Source organism: Perna viridis, chromosome 14 (genome assembly GCF_037379345.1).
Source record: "Perna viridis isolate PV_CMFRI_1.1 ecotype Kerala chromosome 14, ASM3737934v1, whole genome shotgun sequence".
Classification (NCBI taxonomy): domain Eukaryota; kingdom Metazoa; phylum Mollusca; class Bivalvia; order Mytilida; family Mytilidae; genus Perna; species Perna viridis.
Genome location: NC_142458.1, coordinates 248,820 through 268,845, shown reverse-complemented (window position 1 = coordinate 268,845; position 20,026 = coordinate 248,820). Strand labels below are relative to the sequence as shown.

General features: G+C 29.8%; 1 long non-coding RNA gene across 1 annotated transcript in view; it reads left to right on the top strand.

Moving 5' to 3' along the window:
* The window catches only part of LOC148597649 (uncharacterized), a 79,509-nt gene that overhangs the window by 56,414 nt on the left and 3,069 nt on the right, over nucleotides 1-20,026 (top strand). The gene's annotated exons all lie outside the window — the stretch shown is intronic.

Genomic DNA, 20,026 nt, shown 5'->3' with positions numbered 1-20,026 from the left:
TTGTTTAAAGTAAAGTATAATGACTGGTACAACCAACTGTTTTAAACTATAGATATGGTCATTTCAATTATAATAAATCCAAAAAAAAAATTATACCAATATCATAGTTTTAAAAAAATATAGCTTTTCATATGCAGAAAATACAGATTTTAAGCCATTTTGGTACCCCAGGCAGATACAAAAGGACCTCAATATGACAGGAAAAGGACTTTTTCTTTAAAACAGATAGCTATGATGCAAGAAAAATAGTTTTGTGGTATAAATATTATAATAACAACTGTCTGCTTTAGATACTTTTTGAAAAAATTCAGTTTTTATATGAAAAAACACCTTTATTTTTCTTGCCGCATTAGAATCTGTCCATTTGAACCACTAAAAAAAGTCCACTGAAAAATTGGCTGTTGACTTTTGTGACATTTCTGTGTTTAAATCAACCACACAGTTATATGGCAACTCACTTTAGCTATTTATTTGAAAGAAAAACAAAAAATAAAAAAAATATTCATTTTTTCATATATAAGAGGCAATGTATGGAAAATGACTATTTTCAAGTCCTAACCACATACTTAAAAATGTGTTGTAACTTAAAAACTATCCTTTATGCAGGAGTATTACTTGCTTTAGGTTACATGAATATAGATATGCTCATCATAAACAGTCAAGATAATAATTTTATTGAACTGATATTATACAAATTCATGAAAACAAAATGCATTTCCAAATTTGGTAAAGATTAACCATAAATGCAAAAAACCAGAGCTACCATAAAAAATCAGGTTCAAAAGTTGGCTAATTCATCTTAAAAGTGTTACCTGCATTGGGGTACTACTTTTTCAGCTGGTAAAGACCACTTGCTGAATATCCAACTTTACTTGAAAAACTGGCTTACTAGGTCTCAGTATCGTATTAATTTTCCCATAGACTTCTATAGTGAAGTGCATATTTTTAGGATTTTGAAAAAAATATGTAAATTGATTCAATAAAACTTTCACTTATGTAGCATTTCTAAGGACATGTGAAAAAATAATTTCCCGCAAAGAAAATAGGGTGAGTCCACGAAGATCGGACAGAAAAGTAGTCTCGAACTATAAATAGCCATTTTCCCTACTTTCACTTTCGTTTTGCACTCACCAAACCAACCTTTTCAGTGGAACATTTTTATGATATTATGTTAGATTTTCTTTTAAAAAAGTTCTTCATCTTACAGTGTGATGTTTGCTCTATTTTATAAGTCATTGTTCATATCTTTTGACAAAATATTAGTTTGTAGAGAGGCAAAAAGAAAATGCACTATATTTTTATAGCATCCATCTTTTGACGTACACCTGCTCAGGGATATGCAATACGATACTGGTACCTATTACTAATAAACATTTCAATATAATCATAAAAGTTGTTGTTTTTCTGCTAGAGTATTCATTTTCATACTGAAAATTCAGAACATCATTGCCCTACTATAAACATGAGTTTTCTGTTAAAATTTTTATATAGGTACCCTATTCCAGGCATGAGACTAATATCTCAGTGTTAGCCAGAAAATATTACGTTTGATAAAAAGCTGCTGCATTAGTCAAGCTAAGCAAATTTGTGGTTTATTCTGACATGGTAGATACATGAGCTGTACTATGAGTTCCAAATCATTATTTAATCCCCACTTGTGACTTCCATATATGGAAATATTAATATTCGAACCTCCTTTTTTGTCTTTAACTCAAGGGAGCCTCTTGTTTAAAGTAAAGTATAATGACTGGTACAACCAACTGTTTTAAACTATAGATATGGTCATTTCAATTATAATAAATCCAAAAAAAAAATTATACCAATATCATAGTTTTAAAAAAATATAGCTTTTCATATGCAGAAAATACAGATTTTAAGCCATTTTGGTACCCCAGGCAGATACAAAAGGACCTCAATATGACAGGAAAAGGACTTTTTCTTTAAAACAGATAGCTATGATGCAAGAAAAATAGTTTTGTGGTATAAATATTATAATAACAACTGTCTGCTTTAGATACTTTTTGAAAAAATTCAGTTTTTATATGAAAAAACACCTTTATTTTTCTTGCCGCATTAGAATCTGTCCATTTGAACCACTAAAAAAAGTCCACTGAAAAATTGGCTGTTGACTTTTGTGACATTTCTGTGTTTAAATCAACCACACAGTTATATGGCAACTCACTTTAGCTATTTATTTGAAAGAAAAACAAAAAATAAAAAAAATATTCATTTTTTCATATATAAGAGGCAATGTATGGAAAATGACTATTTTCAAGTCCTAACCACATACTTAAAAATGTGTTGTAACTTAAAAACTATCCTTTATGCAGGAGTATTACTTGCTTTAGGTTACATGAATATAGATATGCTCATCATAAACAGTCAAGATAATAATTTTATTGAACTGATATTATACAAATTCATGAAAACAAAATGCATTTCCAAATTTGGTAAAGATTAACCATAAATGCAAAAAACCAGAGCTACCATAAAAAATCAGGTTCAAAAGTTGGCTAATTCATCTTAAAAGTGTTACCTGCATTGGGGTACTACTTTTTCAGCTGGTAAAGACCACTTGCTGAATATCCAACTTTACTTGAAAAACTGGCTTACTAGGTCTCAGTATCGTATTAATTTTCCCATAGACTTCTATAGTGAAGTGCATATTTTTAGGATTTTGAAAAAAATATGTAAATTGATTCAATAAAACTTTCACTTATGTAGCATTTCTAAGGACATGTGAAAAAATAATTTCCCGCAAAGAAAATAGGGTGAGTCCACGAAGATCGGACAGAAAAGTAGTCTCGAACTATAAATAGCCATTTTCCCTACTTTCACTTTCGTTTTGCACTCACCAAACCAACCTTTTCAGTGGAACATTTTTATGATATTATGTTAGATTTTCTTTTAAAAAAGTTCTTCATCTTACAGTGTGATGTTTGCTCTATTTTATAAGTCATTGTTCATATCTTTTGACAAAATATTAGTTTGTAGAGAGGCAAAAAGAAAATGCACTATATTTTTATAGCATCCATCTTTTGACGTACACCTGCTCAGGGATATGCAATACGATACTGGTACCTATTACTAATAAACATTTCAATATAATCATAAAAGTTGTTGTTTTTCTGCTAGAGTATTCATTTTCATACTGAAAATTCAGAACATCATTGCCCTACTATAAACATGAGTTTTCTGTTAAAATTTTTATATAGGTACCCTATTCCAGGCATGAGACTAATATCTCAGTGTTAGCCAGAAAATATTACGTTTGATAAAAAGCTGCTGCATTAGTCAAGCTAAGCAAATTTGTGGTTTATTCTGACATGGTAGATACATGAGCTGTACTATGAGTTCCAAATCATTATTTAATCCCCACTTGTGACTTCCATATATGGAAATATTAATATTCGAACCTCCTTTTTTGTCTTTAACTCAAGGGAGCCTCTTGTTTAAAGTAAAGTATAATGACTGGTACAACCAACTGTTTTAAACTATAGATATGGTCATTTCAATTATAATAAATCCAAAAAAAAAATTATACCAATATCATAGTTTTAAAAAAATATAGCTTTTCATATGCAGAAAATACAGATTTTAAGCCATTTTGGTACCCCAGGCAGATACAAAAGGACCTCAATATGACATGAAAAGGACTTTTTCTTTAAAACAGATAGCTATGATGCAAGAAAAATAGTTTTGTGGTATAAATATTATAATAACAACTGTCTGCTTTAGATACTTTTTGAAAAAATTCAGTTTTTATATGAAAAAACACCTTTATTTTTCTTGCCGCATTAGAATCTGTCCATTTGAACCACTAAAAAAAGTCCACTGAAAAATTGGCTGTTGACTTTTGTGACATTTCTGTTTTTAAATCAACCACACAGTTATATGGCAACTCACTTTAGCTATTTATTTGAAAGAAAAACAAAAAATAAAAAAAATATTCATTTTTTCATATATAAGAGGCAATGTATGGAAAATGACTATTTTCAAGTCCTAACCACATACTTAAAAATGTGTTGTAACTTAAAAACTATCCTTTATGCAGGAGTATTACTTGCTTTAGGTTACATGAATATAGATATGCTCATCATAAACAGTCAAGATAATAATTTTATTGAACTGATATTATACAAATTCATGAAAACAAAATGCATTTCCAAATTTGGTAAAGATTAACCATAAATGCAAAAAACCAGAGCTACCATAAAAAATCAGGTTCAAAAGTTGGCTAATTCATCTTAAAAGTGTTACCTGCATTGGGGTACTACTTTTTCAGCTGGTAAAGACCACTTGCTGAATATCCAACTTTACTTGAAAAACTGGCTTACTAGGTCTCAGTATCGTATTAATTTTCCCATAGACTTCTATAGTGAAGTGCATATTTTTAGGATTTTGAAAAAAATATGTAAATTGATTCAATAAAACTTTCACTTATGTAGCATTTCTAAGGACATGTGAAAAAATAATTTCCCGCAAAGAAAATAGGGTGAGTCCACGAAGATCGGACAGAAAAGTAGTCTCGAACTATAAATAGCCATTTTCCCTACTTTCACTTTCGTTTTGCACTCACCAAACCAACCTTTTCAGTGGAACATTTTTATGATATTATGTTAGATTTTCTTTTAAAAAAGTTCTTCATCTTACAGTGTGATGTTTGCTCTATTTTATAAGTCATTGTTCATATCTTTTGACAAAATATTAGTTTGTAGAGAGGCAAAAAGAAAATGCACTATATTTTTATAGCATCCATCTTTTGACGTACACCTGCTCAGGGATATGCAATACGATACTGGTACCTATTACTAATAAACATTTCAATATAATCATAAAAGTTGTTGTTTTTCTGCTAGAGTATTCATTTTCATACTGAAAATTCAGAACATCATTGCCCTACTATAAACATGAGTTTTCTGTTAAAATTTTTATATAGGTACCCTATTCCAGGCATGAGACTAATATCTCAGTGTTAGCCAGAAAATATTACGTTTGATAAAAAGCTGCTGCATTAGTCAAGCTAAGCAAATTTGTGGTTTATTCTGACATGGTAGATACATGAGCTGTACTATGAGTTCCAAATCATTATTTAATCCCCACTTGTGACTTCCATATATGGAAATATTAATATTCGAACCTCCTTTTTTGTCTTTAACTCAAGGGAGCCTCTTGTTTAAAGTAAAGTATAATGACTGGTACAACCAACTGTTTTAAACTATAGATATGGTCATTTCAATTATAATAAATCCAAAAAAAAAATTATACCAATATCATAGTTTTAAAAAAATATAGCTTTTCATATGCAGAAAATACAGATTTTAAGCCATTTTGGTACCCCAGGCAGATACAAAAGGACCTCAATATGACAGGAAAAGGACTTTTTCTTTAAAACAGATAGCTATGATGCAAGAAAAATAGTTTTGTGGTATAAATATTATAATAACAACTGTCTGCTTTAGATACTTTTTGAAAAAATTCAGTTTTTATATGAAAAAACACCTTTATTTTTCTTGCCGCATTAGAATCTGTCCATTTGAACCACTAAAAAAAGTCCACTGAAAAATTGGCTGTTGACTTTTGTGACATTTCTGTGTTTAAATCAACCACACAGTTATATGGCAACTCACTTTAGCTATTTATTTGAAAGAAAAACAAAAAATAAAAAAAATATTCATTTTTTCATATATAAGAGGCAATGTATGGAAAATGACTATTTTCAAGTCCTAACCACATACTTAAAAATGTGTTGTAACTTAAAAACTATCCTTTATGCAGGAGTATTACTTGCTTTAGGTTACATGAATATAGATATGCTCATCATAAACAGTCAAGATAATAATTTTATTGAACTGATATTATACAAATTCATGAAAACAAAATGCATTTCCAAATTTGGTAAAGATTAACCATAAATGCAAAAAACCAGAGCTACCATAAAAAATCAGGTTCAAAAGTTGGCTAATTCATCTTAAAAGTGTTACCTGCATTGGGGTACTACTTTTTCAGCTGGTAAAGACCACTTGCTGAATATCCAACTTTACTTGAAAAACTGGCTTACTAGGTCTCAGTATCGTATTAATTTTCCCATAGACTTCTATAGTGAAGTGCATATTTTTAGGATTTTGAAAAAAATATGTAAATTGATTCAATAAAACTTTCACTTATGTAGCATTTCTAAGGACATGTGAAAAAATAATTTCCCGCAAAGAAAATAGGGTGAGTCCACGAAGATCGGACAGAAAAGTAGTCTCGAACTATAAATAGCCATTTTCCCTACTTTCACTTTCGTTTTGCACTCACCAAACCAACCTTTTCAGTGGAACATTTTTATGATATTATGTTAGATTTTCTTTTAAAAAAGTTCTTCATCTTACAGTGTGATGTTTGCTCTATTTTATAAGTCATTGTTCATATCTTTTGACAAAATATTAGTTTGTAGAGAGGCAAAAAGAAAATGCACTATATTTTTATAGCATCCATCTTTTGACGTACACCTGCTCAGGGATATGCAATACGATACTGGTACCTATTACTAATAAACATTTCAATATAATCATAAAAGTTGTTGTTTTTCTGCTAGAGTATTCATTTTCATACTGAAAATTCAGAACATCATTGCCCTACTATAAACATGAGTTTTCTGTTAAAATTTTTATATAGGTACCCTATTCCAGGCATGAGACTAATATCTCAGTGTTAGCCAGAAAATATTACGTTTGATAAAAAGCTGCTGCATTAGTCAAGCTAAGCAAATTTGTGGTTTATTCTGACATGGTAGATACATGAGCTGTACTATGAGTTCCAAATCATTATTTAATCCCCACTTGTGACTTCCATATATGGAAATATTAATATTCGAACCTCCTTTTTTGTCTTTAACTCAAGGGAGCCTCTTGTTTAAAGTAAAGTATAATGACTGGTACAACCAACTGTTTTAAACTATAGATATGGTCATTTCAATTATAATAAATCCAAAAAAAAAATTATACCAATATCATAGTTTTAAAAAAATATAGCTTTTCATATGCAGAAAATACAGATTTTAAGCCATTTTGGTACCCCAGGCAGATACAAAAGGACCTCAATATGACATGAAAAGGACTTTTTCTTTAAAACAGATAGCTATGATGCAAGAAAAATAGTTTTGTGGTATAAATATTATAATAACAACTGTCTGCTTTAGATACTTTTTGAAAAAATTCAGTTTTTATATGAAAAAACACCTTTATTTTTCTTGCCGCATTAGAATCTGTCCATTTGAACCACTAAAAAAAGTCCACTGAAAAATTGGCTGTTGACTTTTGTGACATTTCTGTTTTTAAATCAACCACACAGTTATATGGCAACTCACTTTAGCTATTTATTTGAAAGAAAAACAAAAAATAAAAAAAATATTCATTTTTTCATATATAAGAGGCAATGTATGGAAAATGACTATTTTCAAGTCCTAACCACATACTTAAAAATGTGTTGTAACTTAAAAACTATCCTTTATGCAGGAGTATTACTTGCTTTAGGTTACATGAATATAGATATGCTCATCATAAACAGTCAAGATAATAATTTTATTGAACTGATATTATACAAATTCATGAAAACAAAATGCATTTCCAAATTTGGTAAAGATTAACCATAAATGCAAAAAACCAGAGCTACCATAAAAAATCAGGTTCAAAAGTTGGCTAATTCATCTTAAAAGTGTTACCTGCATTGGGGTACTACTTTTTCAGCTGGTAAAGACCACTTGCTGAATATCCAACTTTACTTGAAAAACTGGCTTACTAGGTCTCAGTATCGTATTAATTTTCCCATAGACTTCTATAGTGAAGTGCATATTTTTAGGATTTTTAAAAAAATATGTAAATTGATTCAATAAAACTTTCACTTATGTAGCATTTCTAAGGACATGTGAAAAAATAATTTCCCGCAAAGAAAATAGGGTGAGTCCACGAAGATCGGACAGAAAAGTAGTCTCGAACTATAAATAGCCATTTTCCCTACTTTCACTTTCGTTTTGCACTCACCAAACCAACCTTTTCAGTGGAACATTTTTATGATATTATGTTAGATTTTCTTTTAAAAAAGTTCTTCATCTTACAGTGTGATGTTTGCTCTATTGTATAAGTCATTGTTCATATCTTTTGACAAAATATTAGTTTGTAGAGAGGCAAAAAGAAAATGCACTATATTTTTATAGCATCCATCTTTTGACGTACACCAGCTCAGGGATATGCAATACGATACTGGTACCTATTACTAATAAACATTTCAATATAATCATAAAAGTTGTTGTTTTTCTGCTAGAGTATTCATTTTCATACTGAGAATTCAGAACATCATTGCCCTACTATAAACATGAGTTTTCTGTTAAAATTTTTATATAGGTACCCTATTCCAGGCATGAGACTAATATCTCAGTGTTAGCCAGAAAATATTACGTTTGATAAAAAGCTGCTGCATTAGTCAAGCTAAGCAAATTTGTGGTTTATTCTGACATGGTAGATACATGAGCTGTACTATGAGTTCCAAATCATTATTTAATCCCCACTTGTGACTTCCATATATGGAAATATTAATATTCGAACCTCCTTTTTTGTCTTTAACTCAAGGGAGCCTCTTGTTTAAAGTAAAGTATAATGACTGGTACAACCAACTGTTTTAAACTATAGATATGGTCATTTCAATTATAATAAATCCAAAAAAAAAAAATTATACCAATATCATAGTTTTAAAAAAATATAGCTTTTCATATGCAGAAAATACAGATTTTAAGCCATTTTGGTACCCCAGGCAGATACAAAAGGACCTCAATATGACAGGAAAAGGACTTTTTCTTTAAAACAGATAGCTATGATGCAAGAAAAATAGTTTTGTGGTATAAATATTATAATAACAACTGTCTGCTTTAGATACTTTTTGAAAAAATTCAGTTTTTATATGAAAAAACACCTTTATTTTTCTTGCCGCATTAGAATCTGTCCATTTGAACCACTAAAAAAAGTCCACTGAAAAATTGGCTGTTGACTTTTGTGACATTTCTGTGTTTAAATCAACCACACAGTTATATGGCAACTCACTTTAGCTATTTATTTGAAAGAAAAACAAAAAATAAAAAAAATATTCATTTTTTCATATATAAGAGGCAATGTATGGAAAATGACTATTTTCAAGTCCTAACCACATACTTAAAAATGTGTTGTAACTTAAAAACTATCCTTTATGCAGGAGTATTACTTGCTTTAGGTTACATGAATATAGATATGCTCATCATAAACAGTCAAGATAATAATTTTATTGAACTGATATTATACAAATTCATGAAAACAAAATGCATTTCCAAATTTGGTAAAGATTAACCATAAATGCAAAAAACCAGAGCTACCATAAAAAATCAGGTTCAAAAGTTGGCTAATTCATCTTAAAAGTGTTACCTGCATTGGGGTACTACTTTTTCAGCTGGTAAAGACCACTTGCTGAATATCCAACTTTACTTGAAAAACTGGCTTACTAGGTCTCAGTATCGTATTAATTTTCCCATAGACTTCTATAGTGAAGTGCATATTTTTAGGATTTTTAAAAAAATATGTAAATTGATTCAATAAAACTTTCACTTATGTAGCATTTCTAAGGACATGTGAAAAAATAATTTCCCGCAAAGAAAATAGGGTGAGTCCACGAAGATCGGACAGAAAAGTAGTCTCGAACTATAAATAGCCATTTTCCCTACTTTCACTTTCGTTTTGCACTCACCAAACCAACCTTTTCAGTGGAACATTTTTATGATATTATGTTAGATTTTCTTTTAAAAAAGTTCTTCATCTTACAGTGTGATGTTTGCTCTATTTTATAAGTCATTGTTCATATCTTTTGACAAAATATTAGTTTGTAGAGAGGCAAAAAGAAAATGCACTATATTTTTATAGCATCCATCTTTTGACGTACACCAGCTCAGGGATATGCAATACGATACTGGTACCTATTACTAATAAACATTTCAATATAATCATAAAAGTTGTTGTTTTTCTGCTAGAGTATTCATTTTCATACTGAAAATTCAGAACATCATTGCCCTACTATAAACATGAGTTTTCTGTTAAAATTTTTATATAGGTACCCTATTCCAGGCATGAGACTAATATCTCAGTGTTAGCCAGAAAATATTACGTTTGATAAAAAGCTGCTGCATTAGTCAAGCTAAGCAAATTTGTGGTTTATTCTGACATGGTAGATACATGAGCTGTACTATGAGTTCCAAATCATTATTTAATCCCCACTTGTGACTTCCATATATGGAAATATTAATATTCGAACCTCCTTTTTTGTCTTTAACTCAAGGGAGCCTCTTGTTTAAAGTAAAGTATAATGACTGGTACAACCAACTGTTTTAAACTATAGATATGGTCATTTCAATTATAATAAATCCAAAAAAAAAAAATTATACCAATATCATAGTTTTAAAAAAATATAGCTTTTCATATGCAGAAAATACAGATTTTAAGCCATTTTGGTACCCCAGGCAGATACAAAAGGACCTCAATATGACAGGAAAAGGACTTTTTCTTTAAAACAGATAGCTATGATGCAAGAAAAATAGTTTTGTGGTATAAATATTATAATAACAACTGTCTGCTTTAGATACTTTTTGAAAAAATTCAGTTTTTATATGAAAAAACACCTTTATTTTTCTTGCCGCATTAGAATCTGTCCATTTGAACCACTAAAAAAAGTCCACTGAAAAATTGGCTGTTGACTTTTGTGACATTTCTGTGTTTAAATCAACCACACAGTTATATGGCAACTCACTTTAGCTATTTATTTGAAAGAAAAACAAAAAATAAAAAAAATATTCATTTTTTCATATATAAGAGGCAATGTATGGAAAATGACTATTTTCAAGTCCTAACCACATACTTAAAAATGTGTTGTAACTTAAAAACTATCCTTTATGCAGGAGTATTACTTGCTTTAGGTTACATGAATATAGATATGCTCATCATAAACAGTCAAGATAATAATTTTATTGAACTGATATTATACAAATTCATGAAAACAAAATGCATTTCCAAATTTGGTAAAGATTAACCATAAATGCAAAAAACCAGAGCTACCATAAAAAATCAGGTTCAAAAGTTGGCTAATTCATCTTAAAAGTGTTACCTGCATTGGGGTACTACTTTTTCAGCTGGTAAAGACCACTTGCTGAATATCCAACTTTACTTGAAAAACTGGCTTACTAGGTCTCAGTATCGTATTAATTTTCCCATAGACTTCTATAGTGAAGTGCATATTTTTAGGATTTTGAAAAAAATATGTAAATTGATTCAATAAAACTTTCACTTATGTAGCATTTCTAAGGACATGTGAAAAAATAATTTCCCGCAAAGAAAATAGGGTGAGTCCACGAAGATCGGACAGAAAAGTAGTCTCGAACTATAAATAGCCATTTTCCCTACTTTCACTTTCGTTTTGCACTCACCAAACCAACCTTTTCAGTGGAACATTTTTATGATATTATGTTAGATTTTCTTTTAAAAAAGTTCTTCATCTTACAGTGTGATGTTTGCTCTATTTTATAAGTCATTGTTCATATCTTTTGACAAAATATTAGTTTGTAGAGAGGCAAAAAGAAAATGCACTATATTTTTATAGCATCCATCTTTTGACGTACACCAGCTCAGGGATATGCAATACGATACTGGTACCTATTACTAATAAACATTTCAATATAATCATAAAAGTTGTTGTTTTTCTGCTAGAGTATTCATTTTCATACTGAAAATTCAGAACATCATTGCCCTACTATAAACATGAGTTTTCTGTTAAAATTTTTATATAGGTACCCTATTCCAGGCATGAGACTAATATCTCAGTGTTAGCCAGAAAATATTACGTTTGATAAAAAGCTGCTGCATTAGTCAAGCTAAGCAAATTTGTGGTTTATTCTGACATGGTAGATACATGAGCTGTACTATGAGTTCCAAATCATTATTTAATCCCCACTTGTGACTTCCATATATGGAAATATTAATATTCGAACCTCCTTTTTTGTCTTTAACTCAAGGGAGCCTCTTGTTTAAAGTAAAGTATAATGACTGGTACAACCAACTGTTTTAAACTATAGATATGGTCATTTCAATTATAATAAATCCAAAAAAAAAATTATACCAATATCATAGTTTTAAAAAAATATAGCTTTTCATATGCAGAAAATACAGATTTTAAGCCATTTTGGTACCCCAGGCAGATACAAAAGGACCTCAATATGACAGGAAAAGGACTTTTTCTTTAAAACAGATAGCTATGATGCAAGAAAAATAGTTTTGTGGTATAAATATTATAATAACAACTGTCTGCTTTAGATACTTTTTGAAAAAATTCAGTTTTTATATGAAAAAACACCTTTATTTTTCTTGCCGCATTAGAATCTGTCCATTTGAACCACTAAAAAAAGTCCACTGAAAAATTGGCTGTTGACTTTTGTGACATTTCTGTGTTTAAATCAACCACACAGTTATATGGCAACTCACTTTAGCTATTTATTTGAAAGAAAAACAAAAAATAAAAAAAATATTCATTTTTTCATATATAAGAGGCAATGTATGGAAAATGACTATTTTCAAGTCCTAACCACATACTTAAAAATGTGTTGTAACTTGAAAACTATCCTTTATGCAGGAGTATTACTTGCTTTAGGTTACATGAATATAGATATGCTCATCATAAACAGTCAAGATAATAATTTTATTGAACTGATATTATACAAATTCATGAAAACAAAATGCATTTCCAAATTTGGTAAAGATTAATCATAAATGCAAAAAACCAGAGCTACCATAAAAAATCAGGTTCAAAAGTTGGCTAATTCATCTCAAAAGTGTTACCTGCATTGGGGTACTACTTTTTCAGCTGGTAAAGACCACTTGCTGAATATCCAACTTTACTTGAAAAACTGGCTTACTAGGTCTCAGTATCGTATTAATTTTCCCATAGACTTCTATAGTGAAGTGCATATTTTTAGGATTTTTAAAAAAATATGTAAATTGATTCAATAAAATTTTCACTTATGTAGCATTCCTAAGGACATGTGAAAAATAATTTCCCGCAAAGAAAATAGGGTGAGTCCACGAAGATCGGACAGAAAAGTAGTCTCGAACTATAAATAGCCATTTTCCCTACTTTCACTTTCGTTTTGCACTCACCAAACCAACCTTTTCAGTGGAACATTTTTATGATATTATGTTAGATTTTCTTTTAAAAAAGTTCTTCATCTTACAGTGTGATGTTTGCTCTATTTTATAAGTCATTGTTCATATCTTTTGACAAAATATTAGTTTGTAGAGAGGCAAAAAGAAAATGCACTATATTTTTATAGCATCCATCTTTTGACGTACACCTGCTCAGGGATATGCAATACGATACTGGTACCTATTACTAATAAACATTTCAATATAATCATAAAAGTTGTTGTTTTTCTGCTAGAGTATTCATTTTCATACTGAAAATTCAGAACATCATTGCCCTACTATAAACATGAGTTTTCTGTTAAAATTTTTATATAGGTACCCTATTCCAGGCATGAGACTAATATCTCAGTGTTAGCCAGAAAATATTACGTTTGATAAAAAGCTGCTGCATTAGTCAAGCTAAGCAAATTTGTGGTTTATTCTGACATGGTAGATACATGAGCTGTACTATGAGTTCCAAATCATTATTTAATCCCCACTTGTGACTTCCATATATGGAAATATTAATATTCGAACCTCCTTTTTTGTCTTTAACTCAAGGGAGCCTCTTGTTTAAAGTAAAGTATAATGACTGGTACAACCAACTGTTTTAAACTATAGATATGGTCATTTCAATTATAATAAATCCAAAAAAAAAAATTATACCAATATCATAGTTTTAAAAAAATATAGCTTTTCATATGCAGAAAATACAGATTTTAAGCCATTTTGGTACCCCAGGCAGATACAAAAGGACCTCAATATGACAGGAAAAGGACTTTTTCTTTAAAACAGATAGCTATGATGCAAGAAAAATAGTTTTGTGGTATAAATATTATAATAACAACTGTCTGCTTTAGATACTTTTTGAAAAAATTCAGTTTTTATATGAAAAAACACCTTTATTTTTCTTGCCGCATTAGAATCTGTCCATTTGAACCACTAAAAAAAGTCCACTGAAAAATTGGCTGTTGACTTTTGTGACATTTCTGTGTTTAAATCAACCACACAGTTATATGGCAACTCACTTTAGCTATTTATTTGAAAGAAAAACAAAAAATAAAAAAAATATTCATTTTTTCATATATAAGAGGCAATGTATGGAAAATGACTATTTTCAAGTCCTAACCACATACTTAAAAATGTGTTGTAACTTAAAAACTATCCTTTATGCAGGAGTATTACTTGCTTTAGGTTACATGAATATAGATATGCTCATCATAAACAGTCAAGATAATAATTTTATTGAACTGATATTATACAAATTCATGAAAACAAAATGCATTTCCAAATTTGGTAAAGATTAACCATAAATGCAAAAAACCAGAGCTACCATAAAAAATCAGGTTCAAAAGTTGGCTAATTCATCTTAAAAGTGTTACCTGCATTGGGGTACTACTTTTTCAGCTGGTAAAGACCACTTGCTGAATATCCAACTTTACTTGAAAAACTGGCTTACTAGGTCTCAGTATCGTATTAATTTTCCCATAGACTTCTATAGTGAAGTGCATATTTTTAGGATTTTTAAAAAAATATGTAAATTGATTCAATAAAACTTTCACTTATGTAGCATTTCTAAGGACATGTGAAAAAATAATTTCCCGCAAAGAAAATAGGGTGAGTCCACGAAGATCGGACAGAAAAGTAGTCTCGAACTATAAATAGCCATTTTCCCTACTTTCACTTTCGTTTTGCACTCACCAAACCAACCTTTTCAGTGGAACATTTTTATGATATTATGTTAGATTTTTTTTTAAAAAAGTTCTTCATCTTACAGTGTGATGTTTGCTCTATTTTATAAGTCATTGTTCATATCTTTTGACAAAATATTAGTTTGTAGAGAGGCAAAAAGAAAATGCACTATATTTTTATAGCATCCATCTTTTGACGTACACCTGCTCAGGGATATGCAATACGATACTGGTACCTATTACTAATAAACATTTCAATATAATCATAAAAGTTGTTGTTTTTCTGCTAGAGTATTCATTTTCATACTGAAAATTCAGAACATCATTGCCCTACTATAAACATGAGTTTTCTGTTAAAATTTTTATATAGGTACCCTATTCCAGGCATGAGACTAATATCTCAGTGTTAGCCAGAAAATATTACGTTTGATAAAAAGCTGCTGCATTAGTCAAGCTAAGCAAATTTGTGGTTTATTCTGACATGGTAGATACATGAGCTGTACTATGAGTTCCAAATCATTATTTAATCCCCACTTGTGACTTCCATATATGGAAATATTAATATTCGAACCTCCTTTTTTGTCTTTAACTTAAGGGAGCCTCTTGTTTAAAGTAAAGTATAATGACTGGTACAACCAACTGTTTTAAACTATAGATATGGTCATTTCAATTATAATAAATCCAAAAAAAAAATTATACCAATATCATAGTTTTAAAAAAATATAGCTTTTCATATGCAGAAAATACAGATTTTAAGCCATTTTGGTACCCCAGGCAGATACAAAAGGACCTCAATATGACAGGAAAAGGACTTTTTCTTTAAAACAGATAGCTATGATGCAAGAAAAATAGTTTTGTGGTATAAATATTATAATAACAACTGTCTGCTTTAGATACTTTTTGAAAAAATTCAGTTTTTATATGAAAAAACACCTTTATTTTTCTTGCCGCATTAGAATCTGTCCATATGAACCACTAAAAAAAGTCCACTGAAAAATTGGCTGTTGACTTTTGTGACATTTCTGTGTTTAAATCAACCACACAGTTATATGGCAACTCACTTTAGCTATTTATTTGAAAGAAAAACAAAAAATAAAAAAAATATTCATTTTTTCATATATAAGAGGCAATGTATGGAAAATGACTATTTTCAAGTCCTAACCACATACTTAAAAATGTGTTGTAACTTAAAAACTATCCTTTATGCAGGAGTATTACTTGCTTTAGGTTACATGAATATAGACATGCTCATCATAAACAGTCAAGATAATAATTTTATTGAACTGATATTATACAAATTCATGAAAACAAAATGCATTTCCAAATTTGGTAAAGATTAACCATAAATGCAAAAAACCAGAGCTACCATAAAAAATCAGGTTCAAAAGTTGGCTAATTCATCTTAAAAGTGTTACCTGCATTGGGGTACTACTTTTTCAGCTGGTAAAGACCACTTGCTGAATATCCAACTTTACTTGAAAAACTGGCTTACTAGGTCTCAGTATCGTATTAATTTTCCCATAGACTTCTATAGTGAAGTGCATATTTTTAGGATTTTTAAAAAAATATGTAAATTGATTCAATAAAACTTTCACTTATGTAGCATTTCTAAGGACATGTGAAAAAATAATTTCCCGCAAAGAAAATAGGGTGAGTCCACGAAGATCGGACAGAAAAGTAGTCTCGAACTATAAATAGCCATTTTCCCTACTTTCACTTTCGTTTTGCACTCACCAAACCAACCTTTTCAGTGGAACATTTTTATGATATTATGTTAGATTTTCTTTTAAAAAAGTTCTTCATCTTACAGTGTGATGTTTGCTCTATTTTATAAGTCATTGTTCATATCTTTTGACAAAATATTAGTTTGTAGAGAGGCAAAAAGAAAATGCACTATATTTTTATAGCATCCATCTTTTGACGTACACCAGCTCAGGGATATGCAATACGATACTGGTACCTATTACTAATAAACATTTCAATATAATCATAAAAGTTGTTGTTTTTCTGCTAGAGTATTCATTTTCATACTGAAAATTCAGAACATCATTGCCCTACTATAAACATGAGTTTTCTGTTAAAATTTTTATATAGGTACCCTATTCCAGGCATGAGACTAATATCTCAGTGTTAGCCAGAAAATATTACGTTTGATAAAAAGCTGCTGCATTAGTCAAGCTAAGCAAATTTGTGGTTTATTCTGACATGGTAGATACATGAGCTGTACTATGAGTTCCAAATCATTATTTAATCCCCACTTGTGACTTCCATATATGGAAATATTAATATTCGAACCTCCTTTTTTGTCTTTAACTCAAGGGAGCCTCTTGTTTAAAGTAAAGTATAATGACTGGTACAACCAACTGTTTTAAACTATAGATATGGTCATTTCAATTATAATAAATCCAAAAAAAAAATTATACCAATATCATAGTTTTAAAAAAATATAGCTTTTCATATGCAGAAAATACAGATTTTAAGCCATTTTGGTACCCCAGGCAGATACAAAAGGACCTCAATATGACAGGAAAAGGACTTTTTCTTTAAAACAGATAGCTATGATGCAAGAAAAATAGTTTTGTGGTATAAATATTATAATAACAACTGTCTGCTTTAGATACTTTTTGAAAAAATTCAGTTTTTATATGAAAAAACACCTTTATTTTTCTTGCCGCATTAGAATCTGTCCATTTGAACCACTAAAAAAAGTCCACTGAAAAATTGGCTGTTGACTTTTGTGACATTTCTGTGTTTAAATCAACCACACAGTTATATGGCAACTCACTTTAGCTATTTATTTGAAAGAAAAACAAAAAATAAAAAAAATATTCATTTTTTCATATATAAGAGGCAATGTATGGAAAATGACTATTTTCAAGTCCTAACCACATACTTAAAAATGTGTTGTAACTTAAAAACTATCCTTTATGCAGGAGTATTACTTGCTTTAGGTTACATGAATATAGACATGCTCATCATAAACAGTCAAGATAATAATTTTATTGAACTGATATTATACAAATTCATGAAAACAAAATGCATTTCCAAATTTGGTAAAGATTAACCATAAATGCAAAAAACCAGAGCTACCATAAAAAATCAGGTTCAAAAGTTGGCTAATTCATCTTAAAAGTGTTACCTGCATTGGGGTACTACTTTTTCAGCTGGTAAAGACCACTTGCTGAATATCCAACTTTACTTGAAAAACTGGCTTACTAGGTCTCAGTATCGTATTAATTTTCCCATAGACTTCTATAGTGAAGTGCATATTTTTAGGATTTTGAAAAAAATATGTAAATTGATTCAATAAAACTTTCACTTATGTAGCATTTCTAAGGACATGTGAAAAAATAATTTCCCGCAAAGAAAATAGGGTGAGTCCACGAAGATCGGACAGAAAAGTAGTCTCGAACTATAAATAGCCATTTTCCCTACTTTCACTTTCGTTTTGCACTCACCAAACCAACCTTTTCAGTGGAACATTTTTATGATATTATGTTAGATTTTCTTTTAAAAAAGTTCTTCATCTTACAGTGTGATGTTTGCTCTATTTTATAAGTCATTGTTCATATCTTTTGACAAAATATTAGTTTGTAGAGAGGCAAAAAGAAAATGCACTATATTTTTATAGCATCCATCTTTTGACGTACACCAGCTCAGGGATATGCAATACGATACTGGTACCTATTACTAATAAACATTTCAATATAATCATAAAAGTTGTTGTTTTTCTGCTAGAGTATTCATTTTCATACTGAAAATTCAGAACATCATTGCTCTACTATAAACATGAGTTTTCTGTTAAAATTTTTATATAGGTACCCTATTCCAGGCATGAGACTAATATCTCAGTGTTAGCCAGAAAATATTACGTTTGATAAAAAGCTGCTGCATTAGTCAAGCTAAGCAAATTTGTGGTTTATTCTGACATGGTAGATACATGAGCTGTACTATGAGTTCCAAATCATTATTTAATCCCCACTTGTGACTTCCATATATGGAAATATTAATATTCGAACCTCCCTTTTTGTCTTTAACTCAAGGGAGCCTCTTGTTTAAAGTAAAGTATAATGACTGGTACAACCAACTGTTTTAAACTATAGATATGGTCATTTCAATTATAATAAATCCAAAAAAAATTATACCAATATCATAGTTTTAAAAAAATATAGCTTTTCATATGCAGAAAATACAGATTTTAAGCCATTTTGGTACCCCAGGCAGATACAAAAGGACCTCAATATGACAGGAAAAGGACTTTTTCTTTAAAACAGATAGCTATGATGCAAGAAAAATAGTTTTGTGGTATAAATATTATAATAACAACTGTCTGCTTTAGATACTTTTTGAAAAAATTCAGTTTTTATATGAAAAAACACCTTTATTTTTCTTGCCGCATTAGAATCTGTCCATTTGAACCACTAAAAAAAGTCCACTGAAAAATTGGCTGTTGACTTTTGTGACATTTCTGTGTTTAAATCAACCACACAGTTATATGGCAACTCACTTTAGCTATTTATTTGAAAGAAAAACAAAAAATAAAAAAAATATTCATTTTTTCATATATAAGAGGCAATGTATGGAAAATGACTATTTTCAAGTCCTAACCACATACTTAAAAATGTGTTGTAACTTAAAAACTATCCTTTATGCAGGAGTATTACTTGCTTTAGGTTACATGAATATAGATATGCTCATCATAAACAGTCAAGATAATAATTTTATTGAACTGATATTATACAAATTCATGAAAACAAAATGCATTTCCAAATTTGGTAAAGATTAACCATAAATGCAAAAAACCAGAGCTACCATAAAAAATCAGGTTCAAAAGTTGGCTAATTCATCTTAAAAGTGTTACCTGCATTGGGGTACTACTTTTTCAGCTGGTAAAGACCACTTGCTGAATATCCAACTTTACTTGAAAAACTGGCTTACTAGGTCTCAGTATCGTATTAATTTTCCCATAGACTTCTATAGTGAAGTGCATATTTTTAGGATTTTTAAAAAAATATGTAAATTGATTCAATAAAACTTTCACTTATGTAGCATTTCTAAGGACATGTGAAAAAATAATTTCCCGCAAAGAAAATAGGGTGAGTCCACGAA